The sequence below is a fragment of the Dioscorea cayenensis genome, chromosome 8 (assembly GCF_009730915.1).
Source record: "Dioscorea cayenensis subsp. rotundata cultivar TDr96_F1 chromosome 8, TDr96_F1_v2_PseudoChromosome.rev07_lg8_w22 25.fasta, whole genome shotgun sequence".
NCBI lineage: Eukaryota > Viridiplantae > Streptophyta > Magnoliopsida > Dioscoreales > Dioscoreaceae > Dioscorea > Dioscorea cayenensis.
The window spans coordinates 18904848-18917217 of NC_052478.1; the positions used below are offsets into that span (position 1 = coordinate 18904848).

Sequence of the window (12370 nt, forward strand, 5' to 3'; positions counted from 1 at the left end):
TCAATGATTCCACTTGGGCTGCCAAAGAAGTGACTGCATCCATTTCGTGGAGTCCGGCTACTTTCTTCGTTTTCTACGCGTTCCACTGGTAGCTGTTCATGGCCATTTCCTCTACCAATTCCCAAGATTCATCAGGGATCTTGTTCCCCATTGTACCTCCTGTGGCAACATCTAGAAGCTATCTTGTATTTGGATTCAACCCCTCGTAAAATGTTTGAAAGATCATCCAGTCGGGGAAACCATGTTGTGGACACTTCTGAAGGAGGTCCTTGAATCGGTCCCATGTCTCAAACAATGATTCGAGCTCCATCTATTTGAATGAGGATATCTCATTACGAATCCTTGCTGACTTTCCTGGGGGAAAGTATCTCGCATGAAAGGCTTCAACTATTTCATTCTAAGTCGTGATGGAAGCTTTTGGCAATGAATGAAGGCACAACTACTTGCCTTTTCCTTTGAGAAAGAATGGAAAAGCCCTCAATCTAATAGCATCATCCGACACTCCATTAATCGGAAATATATCACAAACTTCCAAAAAGTTATCAATATGATTGTTTGGATCCTCATCGGCCAAACCATTGAACTGTGCTGACTGTTGAATTATTTGGATGAATACCTGTTTCAGCTCAAAGTTCGGAGTTGTGATCGAGGGTCGCACAATACTCGATTGTGTGCCCAAAACTAAAGGTCTGGCATAGTCAGAGAGTGTTCTTTGATGCTCATTCTGTTCTGCCATATTATCCAATCCTTGACCTTCTACTGCAGGTCGGATTGACGGTTTTTATACAGGTTCATTTCCCCTTCTTCTAAGCGTACGCTCAAGCTTAAAAATTTGTGAAGGGTTACCTCGGGTCATAACCAGGAGCTGCGACCAAAAAGAAAAGAAAAATCAGAACGATGATAGAATTAGAAAATATGAAATAGAATGAATGATGAATAGCTAAAATAGCAAAGTGAAAAGTATCTCTAAACGCCTATTCCCCCGCAATGGCGCCAAAAACTTAACAACGCCCCTTGCGTGTGACCCGCAAGTGCGCGGGTTTATCGAAGTAATAAATCCCAGGTGAGTGGGTATCGTATCCATAGGGAGTAGGGGAAAAAAATACCAAGATTTCTATCTAACTAAGCGAAGACGGAATAGTGATTTTGTTGATAAATTGTAATGAAAACAAGAGTAAAAGAAACAAAAAGAGAGAAGCACAAATAGATGAGAGGTAAGGCAATCAATAGAAGTGGGGTACTCAGATATTGTTCCACCTAGGACAATTGCTTCTAGTGCAAAATCAACTATTATATCTCCTAATTGACACTTAATGAGTCCTAGAAATCCTTAAACATACGGTCTCAAACCTAAGGTCACCCGTGACTAACTCTACTCCATTTCCCGGCGGAGAAATCGATCAATCTCAACACCTCACACTGTGTTGAGTTGCAAGACACTCTAGGGATTCCAAGTGATAAACCCTATTCCAATGTATAAATTTAACCCCAATCTATAGATCTAACCCTTTGGTCCAGGCAAAAGACCCCTAGTCGCAATTAAGCCCTAGGTGCTAAAGTCACTTCAACGCTTCACTCCATTGCCTGTGCAACTAAGCCCCAGCGGAGGTCATCCCTTAGACCATTCACTCTACTATGACCACAAAGAACTCTTGGAATGTGGAGGTAGGATAAATCACATCGGAAGGAAAAGGGGACGCTCCGCTAACTCTCAACTCACACTCTCGATCATCTCTAATCTTACAATGTCTAACGCTCATGGTGTGTCACTCACTCACAAAGGTTACCAATGTAGACTCTCAACCCTAGTGTCACTCTAAGGAAAAAATCATGCAACAAGCATTCAAGATTGAAACTCAATTAAAGACATCTATTAAGGAAAACATAATAGAAGATTAATGAAACAAATACATCCTAGGGTTCACAAATCCAAGTACTCACTAGGGGTTTAGCTCTCCGTGGAGTTAGTTACAATCAACAATGAAATCAAATGTAAAAAACAAGTAATCCAGAGAAAAACCACCTCGGTATTCATGTCGATGGTCTTATGGAGTAGCCTCGTATTCTCCAAAGGTCCCCTTGTCTGGCCTAGGGCACACCTCACCGGATCGATGCTGATGAAAACTCTACCAATAATCTTCTTCCAAGCGGAGAGCGGTGTTGAATCCGTACAACCACTCCAAATACTTGCCAAAAGACTCTCAAAACCCTAGCCCATGGCCTCCCAAACGATAGAGAAAAGTTGGAGAGAAGGATGAAAAAAAATCTCCCAAAAATGGGCTGAATCGCGGCTTAAATAGGGATGGAATCGGGCATCCACACGCCCTTCTGGATTCTCCACATAAGCCTGTAGAATTTCCACATGGGCATGGGGAATTTCCACACGGCCATGTGGATTCTTTGGAAACCTGATTTTCGGCCGGCTGTGAACTGTAACTTCTATAGTGTATTGTTACAATGATTTGCTACAGTTACATGCTACAGTACTCCACCAAAACACTCCCAATTCCACACTTTTCATTGAGGCAACATAAATGGGCACATGTTTATGCCGTAGATCGCAACTCTTCTACAATCAAAAGCCTCATTGGTGAAGATCTTGCTATCAATGCACAAGTCGGGATACGCAAATATGACTGCCTTCGTGCCCCTCTAAACTATTGTAATGACTTGAATACATGGAGGTTTGCACACATTCACATATCTTAGAGCCCCACTTGTATCTTCGTGTTTGTTCCTTCCAAAATTTCACCAAATAGTGCATTCATGATCTACTTTTGGCTTCTTTTCTAAATACTTAGCTTCACAACCCTACATGCGCAAAAGAACACAAATACACATGTATTAGCGCTTAAACCTTATAAAAGTAATGCTCATCGTACGGAAAGAATACTTCACATTCTTAACATACAAGCACTTATCAGTATCTCCTATACTGTGAAGGGTTCCCCGGTCTTCCTTAGTGCAAACTGAGGCTCAAGGGCCTTCCGTGAACCCTCTACTGCGTCTCCTCTACTCTCGGTGAACTCTAGGGTAGGCATAACCAAAATGTATTCTCCAGGCCCATATCTGCGCACTAACCCCATCATCGTTATCGTATCAAGTCTATGAGGGGAGGGGATTACTATCTTTTTAGCACCTCGGATAGCGTCCACTAGGCCCATCCCCAGGACGAGTCTAGTGATGTAAGGGCAAGTGAATAATACTCCCACTCTTACATACTGACCATGGTGCCTCAGGAAGTCTGCTACTACATGCCCCAGGTGAATCGGCATGTCCTGGACTATGGAATATAAATAAAGTAGCTCCTCTCGGCTCAGAACAACTATGCTCTCACCTCGACCATTCACAGATCTGCTAAGGACTGAGTGTAAGTATATGTAGCTCGGTCAGGACAACCAGAAGCCTTTGACACTCCCGATTCATACAATCCATGATAAGTGCTTGTGCGATAAGAATACGAAGTGTTCTTTCCTTGTTTGGAGCATTACTTTTCTCGGGTTTTAACGCTAATATATGTGTATTTATGTTATTTTCATACAGGTAGGGTTGTAAGACCGATTATGAGAAAAAGAAGCCAATGTGGGTCGTAATGCACCAATTTGGAGAAAATCTTGCTAAGGTTCAAACGCGAAGATATAGGTCGGGTTCGAGATGCGGGAATGTGTGCCAACCTCCTCGTATTCGAGTTAGCACAACTATTTGGAGGGGTACAAGGCCAATCACATTCAAGCATTCTGACTTGTGCATATAGAACAAGATCTACACCAACATATCCGTTATTGAAGAAGCAAATCAATCCACGACGTAAACATGTGCCCGTTTGCGTTATCTCGATGAAAGCATGGATTCAAGAGTATTTTGGGCCGGTACTGTAGTAGGGTATTGTAGTAAAATTGTAGCAAGAATACTGTACTAGCACTGTTCACAGATGGCTGAGAAAAATAGGAAAACAGAGAATCCACACGGGAGTGTGGATATTCCACACGCCCGTGTGAAAAATCCATAGGGCGCTCGGACTGGCGTGTGGATTCTCAATTCTAAAACTTTAAAAGCCGATTTCAGTCCCGATTTCAACATTCTTTTCTCCATTTTTCCCCATTCATTTCTCCATCTTTTCCCCTTTTTCTTCTCCATCTTTTTCCCAACTTAAGAGAGGGCAGCAGCTAGGGTTTTGAGAGGTATTAGCTAGGGCTTTGGAGAGGTTCTACGGTTCTGACATCACGCGCTATTTAGAAGAAAGTTAATGGGAGAGCTTTCATCGGCACCGATCCGGTGAGGTGTATCCTAGGCCAGACAAAAGGACCCTTGCGACGAGTAGAGGACTCTCCACAAGACCATCACTATGACTAACGAGAGGGTTTTCTATGGATGCTTTGTTTTTACATTCGATTTCATTGATTGTATCTAGCTTCATGGAGAGCTAAACCTCTAGTGGGTACTTGAGTCTTTGTGAACCCTAGGATGTATACGTTTCATTGAATCTCTATATTATGCTTTCAATTAATTCATGTTTATTGTGAGTTCCAATCTTGTATGCTTGATTGTATGAATACTCCCATAGAGTGACACTAGGGTCGAGAGTTCTTGCTTGTAACTCTTGTGAGTAAGTGACACACCATGAGAGTTAGACAAAACTAGATTGGAGAGGGTTGAGAGTGTGAGTCGAGAGGTAGCGGAGTGTCCCCTTTCCCCTCCGGTGTGATCTATCCTATGTCCACGTTCCAAGAGTTCTTTGCAGTCATAGTAGAGTAAATGGGCTAAGGGATGACCTTCCTCTGCGGCTTAGTTGCAAGTGTAATGGAGTGAAGCGTTGAGGTGATTTTAGCACCTAGGGCTTAATTATAACTAGGGATCTTCCACCTGGACCAAAGGGTTAGGTCTATACATAAGAATAGGGTTTATCACTTGGAATCTCTAGAGCTCATTGCAATTCTATGCGAGTGCGAGGTTGAGAGGTTATTTAATCTCTCCTCTGGGACATGTATAGAGTTAGGCATGGTTGACCTTAGATTTGGGATCATGTAATTAAGGATTTCCATGACTCATAGTTGCATCCATTAGGAAGCATAATAGAGAGTTCTTGCACTTGAAATGATTGTCCTAGGCGGTTCAATATCCGGGTACCCCATCTTTATCGATTGGCTTACCTTCTCCTGTACTTGTGCTCCCTATCTTGTTGCTTTTATTTTTGTTATTTCATATTTTGTCACAAATATCACTATTTATCTTCTACATTAGTTAAGAAACAACTTAAATATCTTTATTCCCCACTCTCTGTGGATACGATACCCACTCATCTGGGATTATTACTTTGACAGCCGTGCACTTGCGGTTTACACCCATATACGGATGTGTCAAGTTTTTGGCGCCGTTGCCGGGGAGTAGGCGTTTAGAGATACTTTGCACTTTGTTTTCTTATCTATTCATTCATTCTATTTCATATATTCTTTTCTATCATAGTTCTAATTTTGTCTTTTTTCTTTTGGTTATAGAAATAATTGAAATACTCGAGTTATTTGACACTATCACAGGAATGGTTGAAAATACAAAACAAAAGGTTCAATTGTTTGCAATACAGGATACACCGTGTCATTTCTTGCAAGAGATGTATAATATTCAACAGCCCATAGAAGAATCAGTTGAAGATTATATTGCCAGATTTCAAGAATAAAACTGCGAATTAGATAATGTGTTAGATCAGTTTGAGAGATCGGCATTGGGATCAAGGAATGATCAGTTAGAGGAAAATCTGGAGAGGGTCCTAGCTCAATTTGATTGATCTTTTCATGAACAAAAGCATGAACTTTTCTCTTTGGGTGTGTCGATATTAGGAGGAGAGAGTTGTGGAATGGAAGCATTGTTTGCCGTAGAAGACCACACCAAAACACATTTACAAGTAAAAGAAGGATAGTATGATTGCGAACATGAAAAGAAGGATTTTGAGGAGACTGCCAAATTGAAGGAGTGTAGGCTCCGCCCTTCGATCAATGAACCACCAGAACTTGAGCTTAAAACCTTACCAGGACATATAGAGTATGCCTTCCTGATGGAAGAATCTAAACTCCTGGTGATTGTAGGTTCAAACTTGTCGGGGAATCAAAAGAGAAGGCTTGTTAGCATGTTGAAAAGGCATACATCGGCTATTGCTTGGAAGATCTCTGACATTAAGGGCATAAATCCATCATTCTATACTCATAAAATCTTAATGGAAGAAGATTACAAATCGGTGATCCAACCTCAGCGGAGGTTAAATCCGAACATGAAGGAAGTTGTCAAGGCGGAGGTGGTGAAGCTCCTGGATACAGGAATTATCTACCCTATATCCGATAGTGAATGGGTGAGTCCAACTCAAGTGGTTTTGAAAAGAGGGTGAATAACAATGGTGAGAAATGAAAAGAATGAATTGATTCCAACCAGGACGGTTACATGATGGCGAGTCTGCATTGATTATAGAAGCTTAAATGATGCCACTCGAAAAGATCATTTCCCATTACCATTTATCGATCTGATGCTGGAACGACTGGCAGGGTATCAATTCTATTGCTTCCTTAATCCATGTCAGGATACTTTCAAATCCCCATAGCTCCATAAGATTAGGAGAATACCACATTTACTTGACCTTACGACACTTTTGCTTATCGAAGAATGCCTTTTGGGTTGTGTAATGCACCGGCAACATTTCAGCGCTATATGACGGCCATTTTTGATGATCTTTTGGAAGATATTATGGAGGTGTTCATGGATGATTTTTAGGTATTTGGGGACTCTTTCGACATATGCTTGAAGAATTTGGAAAGAGTACTAGTGAGGTGTGAAGAAACAAACCTCGTCTTAAATTGGGAGAAATGTCATTTTATGGTCCAAGAAGGCATTATCCTTGGACATAAGATTTCCCAAGCAGGTATGAAGGTGGATAAGGCAAAGATTGAGGTCATTAAAAAGCTTCCTCCACCTACAAATGTTAAAGGGATTCGCAGTTTCTTGGGGCATGCAGGTTTTTAAAGAAGGTTTATCAAGGACTTCTCGAAGATCACGCAACCTTTGACCAAACTCCTTGAAAAAGATGCTCCTTTTGATTTTGGGGATAACTGTCTGAGTGCATTCAATTTGTTGAAGGAGCGATTAGTGCAAGCACCAATTTTAACTATACCAGATTGGAATGAACCCTTTGAGCTCATGTGTGATGCATGTGATTACGTTGTGGGAGCAGTTTTGGGACAAAGGAAAGACAAGCAGTTTCGACTAATTTATTATGCTAGCAAGACTCTCACAAGTGCCCAAGAGAATTATACAACCACCGAAAAGGAGTTATTAGCAGTGGTGTTCGCTTTTAACAAGTTCGCTTTTGATAAGTTCAGGCCATACCTCATTTTATCTAGGGTCATAGTATTTACTGATCACTCGGCACTCCATTATCTCATGAACAAGGCCGACGCAAACCCAACATTAATTCGTTGGATCTTATTGTTGCAAGAATTTGATAAGGAAATAAAAGATAAGAAGGGAACCGAAAATGTGGTTGTAGATCATCTTTCAAGATTAGAAGGTTGTGAGGGGCGAGAACCAGCAATCAAGGAAATCAATGATTCCTTCCCTGAGGAACATTTGTATGCAGTACAGGAGTCAGAGTCAGAAGATAATCCATGGTTCGTGGATTTTGCAAATTATTTATCAGGAAAGGTACTGAAGCAAGGCCTCTGTTTTCAAGAAAAGAAAAAGTTTTTCAGTGACTTGAAGAACTATTTTTGGGATGATCCCTACCTATTCCATATTTGTGCAGACCATGTGGTTCGCAGATGTGTTTCTAGGAAGGAAGGTTGGAGCATTATTGCGCATTGTCATTCGAGCCCTGTTGGAGGGCATTATGCTTCGAGTAGAACTGCTGAGAAAGTTCTGGCCGCTGGTTTCTATTGGCCAATTTATTTCAGGATGTTCATCAGTTTGTTCTTCGTTGCGATAGTTGTCAGAGGGCTGGAAACCTATTGCAAACGGATGAAATGACTCAGAATCGATGCATTTCTGCGAGGTGTTTGATGTTTGGGGAATTGACTTCATGGGACCATTCCCAAAGTCTAATGGTAATCCATATATTTTGGTGGTAGTTGACTATGTTTCTAAATGGGTGGAGGCTCAAGCTCTTCCAACTAATGATGCAAGAACTGTGGTAAATTTCTAAAGAGGCTCTTCACTCGATTTGGGACTCCACGAATCATCATTAGCGATTGAGGAACCTTTTTTTGTAACACACAACTTGAGAAAGTGTTGAAGCGTTATGGAATACATCATCGTCTTATGACCCCCTATCACCCGCAAACGAGTGGACAAGTGGAAGTTACAAATAGGGAGCTCAAGAGAATTTTAACTAAGTCCATGGAACAAGGGAAGCAGGATTGGTCTTAATGGTTAGATGACACACTTTGGGCTCATAGAACAGCGTACAATACCCCAATAGGGACTACTCCCTACAATTTGGTGTATGGAAAATCCTGTCATTTACCTATGGAGTTAGAGCATAAAGCATATTGGCCAATGAAAACTATGAATTTTGATTTGAATAAGTCGGGGGAACAAAGAATGTTACATCTCAACGAACTAGATGAATGGCGAATCAAAGCATATAAGAATGCTAGGATTTATAAGGAAAGAATTCAGAAATGGCATGACAAGCATATCAAGGATCCGAAAGAGTTCAGAGTGGGCGATCAAGTGTTACTATTTAATTCTCGTTTATGGTTATTCCTGGGAAAGCTGAAGTCTAGATGGTTTGGTCCTTATACGGTAACCGAAGTTTTACCTCATGGAGCTATTGAGATCACTCATCCTGAGAAGGGTACACTTAAGGTGAATGGACACAGGACGAAACCATATTACGGTGGAGCGGTTGGTAATTACAATAAGGAAGTACTTTTCCTTCATAAACCCCCGTGAGGTAAGACATGGTACGTCAAGCTAAGTGACGTTAAACAAGCACTTCTTGGGAGGCAACCCAAGTGTTTACTGTTTTTGTAGTTTAGTAGTTTAGTGTGTGCATTAATAAAGTGTTGAGTGTGGGTGTCTTGATTATTATATACTTGTGCTGTGATTTTATCGTGGGTTTCCAAGTTCATCGTGTGTTTTCATGTGAATTCGACGAAGTTGGGTCGTTTGAGCTATTTCTCATGTTTTTCACTAGTAAAATTTGCATACTAGGGCAGGCTCTGAGTGTGTAAACATGCACATGATTTTGTGTTGCGGGCTCATCTAGAGAAGGCACAGGGGCGTAGACTCACCCCTGTGAATGACCATGCAATCCTTGCATGCCTGTGGGTAATTTTCGCACAGGCGTGTGAATTCCTGCAGAGATTGGCGTATTTTCCCGAATGCACACAGGGGCGTGGACTCGCCACTGTGGGCGACCTTGTGAAAATCGCACGGGCGTGGGTATTTTCCGCACGCCCGTGCGAATCTCTGCAGAGGAGCTCTCTTCATCCCGAAAAGTCACAGCAGCGTGCTCTTGACCTTGTGCGTTGGGCTTGTGAAAGCCCACGCCCGTGCAGAATTCCCACATGGGTGTGCGGAACACTTAGCAATTTTTGTCGGATGTCCAGAGTAGCCACAGGGGCGTGCGACTGCCCCTGGATGTCGGGCGCACGGGCATGGGTATTTACCACGCGCCCATGCGGCTGCATTTAGAGAGGTTGAGTGTTTTCCCGAGAGTGCACAGGGGCGTGCGTCTGCCCCTGTGCATCTCTCAGGTGGAGGCACACGGGAGTGTAAAAGTTCACATGCCCTGTGTGGTTTTTGAAGGTATTATAGAGCTGAGTTTCCTCTTTATAAACCATTAGAACTTCACTCATTAATAGACATCCAAACAATCCAGAAACATTCTTTGACCTCCTCCCAACCTCCTGCAGTTATTTTGCGTTGATTGTTTGAGCTTCTCGCCGATTTTAGGGTTTTTAGCTTCATCTCATCGGTAAATCCTTGTTTTATCTTGTCGCTACCCTAGGTCAATTCTATTCGATTTTTCTTCGATTAAACTGGTAAATGTGCCTTGTTTTCATGCTAAAATGACTGTGATATGTTTTTAATGAGTTCTAGAATGGAGGAGGAGGTGTATTCATTGATTTTTCCACAAAGGGTCATGCGGTTTTCAAGCCCCGTGAATCCACACGGGCATGTGGAATTTCAACACGACCGTGTGGATTCCTGCATTATTAAGTTATGAATAAATTTGATCAATTTTTTTTCTAATACATGCAGGCATGGCTCCCAGATCGAAGAAGGAAGCTGGTAAGTATCCTAGAGAGCCTATTCCTAAACCAGAAAGCATGGAATTTGCACTTCCCGAACATCAAGCTCGATTTGAGCGACTGGTTGATCGCCAGAAAGTGTACGAGGTCGGCAAGTAATACCTTGTGCAAAAGACCGAGGATCATATTCCACAGGCCTAAGGAGCTCCTATTACTCCTCCATCACTCACTTTCTAACCTTACAACTTAAGCATGGTATACTAATCTAATACATGCAAGAATATAAATACAACACAAGTATAACAATGCCACGGTGAGCAAGAAAATCACAAGAGCAATGATCATAAGAATAGGCCTAGGGATGAGGATTCCCAAGAGTGGTCATTATGATGTATGGATGCATAGGAATAAATTAGCAAGGGTGATTTAGACCGACGGACCTCAACAATAGTTCAACCCCAATTTCTCGGCGATTAAACCCTAATCCCATACAAATAATGGCAAGGATCTCTCCTTAATCATATTCCTATGATTGCATTAAGTGAATAGAGATCGTGCAACAAGGATACACTTAACCTAAGTTCATTCTCAAGGTTTGAAGGTGCAACCTACATCCAATTTCTCGGCATATTGGTCAAAGATCTTCCCTTCTAGCTCAATAATGATCTAGTACACGCGAGTAGGTCATGTCTACATGTACATCTCAAACAAGAACAAGGGATTTCTCCATATAATAGTTCTAGGCATAAAACACAATGAACTAAACCATAAATCACACCAATGCATTCCAAATAAAAGTGAAGCATCCAAAATACATGATGAACCCCCCAACGTTCACCTACATCAGGTGGCCTTGGGGCTCTAGTGTGCCATCACAGAAACAAGTATCTCAAACACAATAAAAACAAGAAGTAAATGCATAAATGGCACTCCCTAGTCCGAATGATGATGAGGAAGGAGAATGCCGGCCGAATGATGCTTCTTCTAGCCCAAGGAATGCCGAATGCTCCTCCTCCTTTGATGATGATGCTTTCCCCTTGAAGTTCAAGCCCCTTGATCTTCCCAAGCCTCAAGCCAAACTCTCCCCAAAATTATGTCTTCGTTCCTCTCCTTTCTCCCAAATGGTGGCTGCCAAAAAACTCTCCAAAAAGTCCTCTCAATCCTCCCCAAAATCACCCTATATACCACTCATCATACCCTCCAAATGGCCTCAATCCTGGGTGGTATCCCCAGCTCAATGAAGACCTCATTGAGGTGGTATACCGGGTCAATGAGGTCCTCATTGAGCCCCTCAATAACACTATTTTGGGTAGGCAATCTCCACAAATGCTCTCAAAATAGTGTCTATACTGGCTCAATGAGCACCTCATTGAGCCAGTATGCCTTCAAGCAAATCATCTTCTTCTATAGCTACAGTATCTGCTACAGTGAATATGCTACAATACCGTGACCTGGTTTTCTTCTCTTTTTTGCCTAAATTATATCTTCGTGTCCTCCGTAGCGTTTCTGTGCCCTACAAAACAAATAACACATGATTAAGCATAGAACGAGCATCAATTCTTATACAAATACATGCTAGACACAACAAATACATATACTAAAATATGTACATTTAGACACTTATCAAATATCCCCACACCTAGGCATTTGCTTGTCCCCAAGCGAACACATCACGAAAAACAAAGATAATTATATGTGGCTAAATGTATTACCTCTGGCTCAAATTAATATAAGACTCTACAAGCATTGGAAAATGATATATACATAATGAGTTACAAACATTAAGCACAAAAGAAAGATCCTGTCTCACCTCTTATATGTTTGTGCCATGTGTGTGAACCTAGTATTTCATTTGTACTAAATTGGTCCAGCCTACTAACTTCAATCAGTATAGCTCTAGATGCTAATCACTCCACATGCAAGAGTACTCGGTCTTAAAATGCTAAGTGCTACTCCAATGAACAAGTAAGATCCTTCTAAGTCCTAAACTAGAACTAACTCCCACTTTTCTTTTCAAAACCTCTAGTAGGTAGCCAAAAAGATCACTAGGTTTTTATTTTCATTTCATTTCATTTTTTCTTTCTTTTTTGAGTCGGACTAACATAGACTATACCAAAAAATCATTCTGGAGGGTG

The 12370-nt window shown here is 41.5% G+C and overlaps 1 non-coding gene across 1 annotated transcript; it reads left to right on the top strand.

Moving 5' to 3' along the window:
* The first annotated feature begins 236 nt into the window (after positions 1-236).
* LOC120268149 lies at positions 237-343 on the top strand. The gene has a single exon (XR_005538819.1). It is a non-coding gene; the product is annotated as a small nucleolar RNA R71 (small nucleolar RNA).
* The last annotated feature ends 12027 nt before the right edge of the window (positions 344-12370 follow it).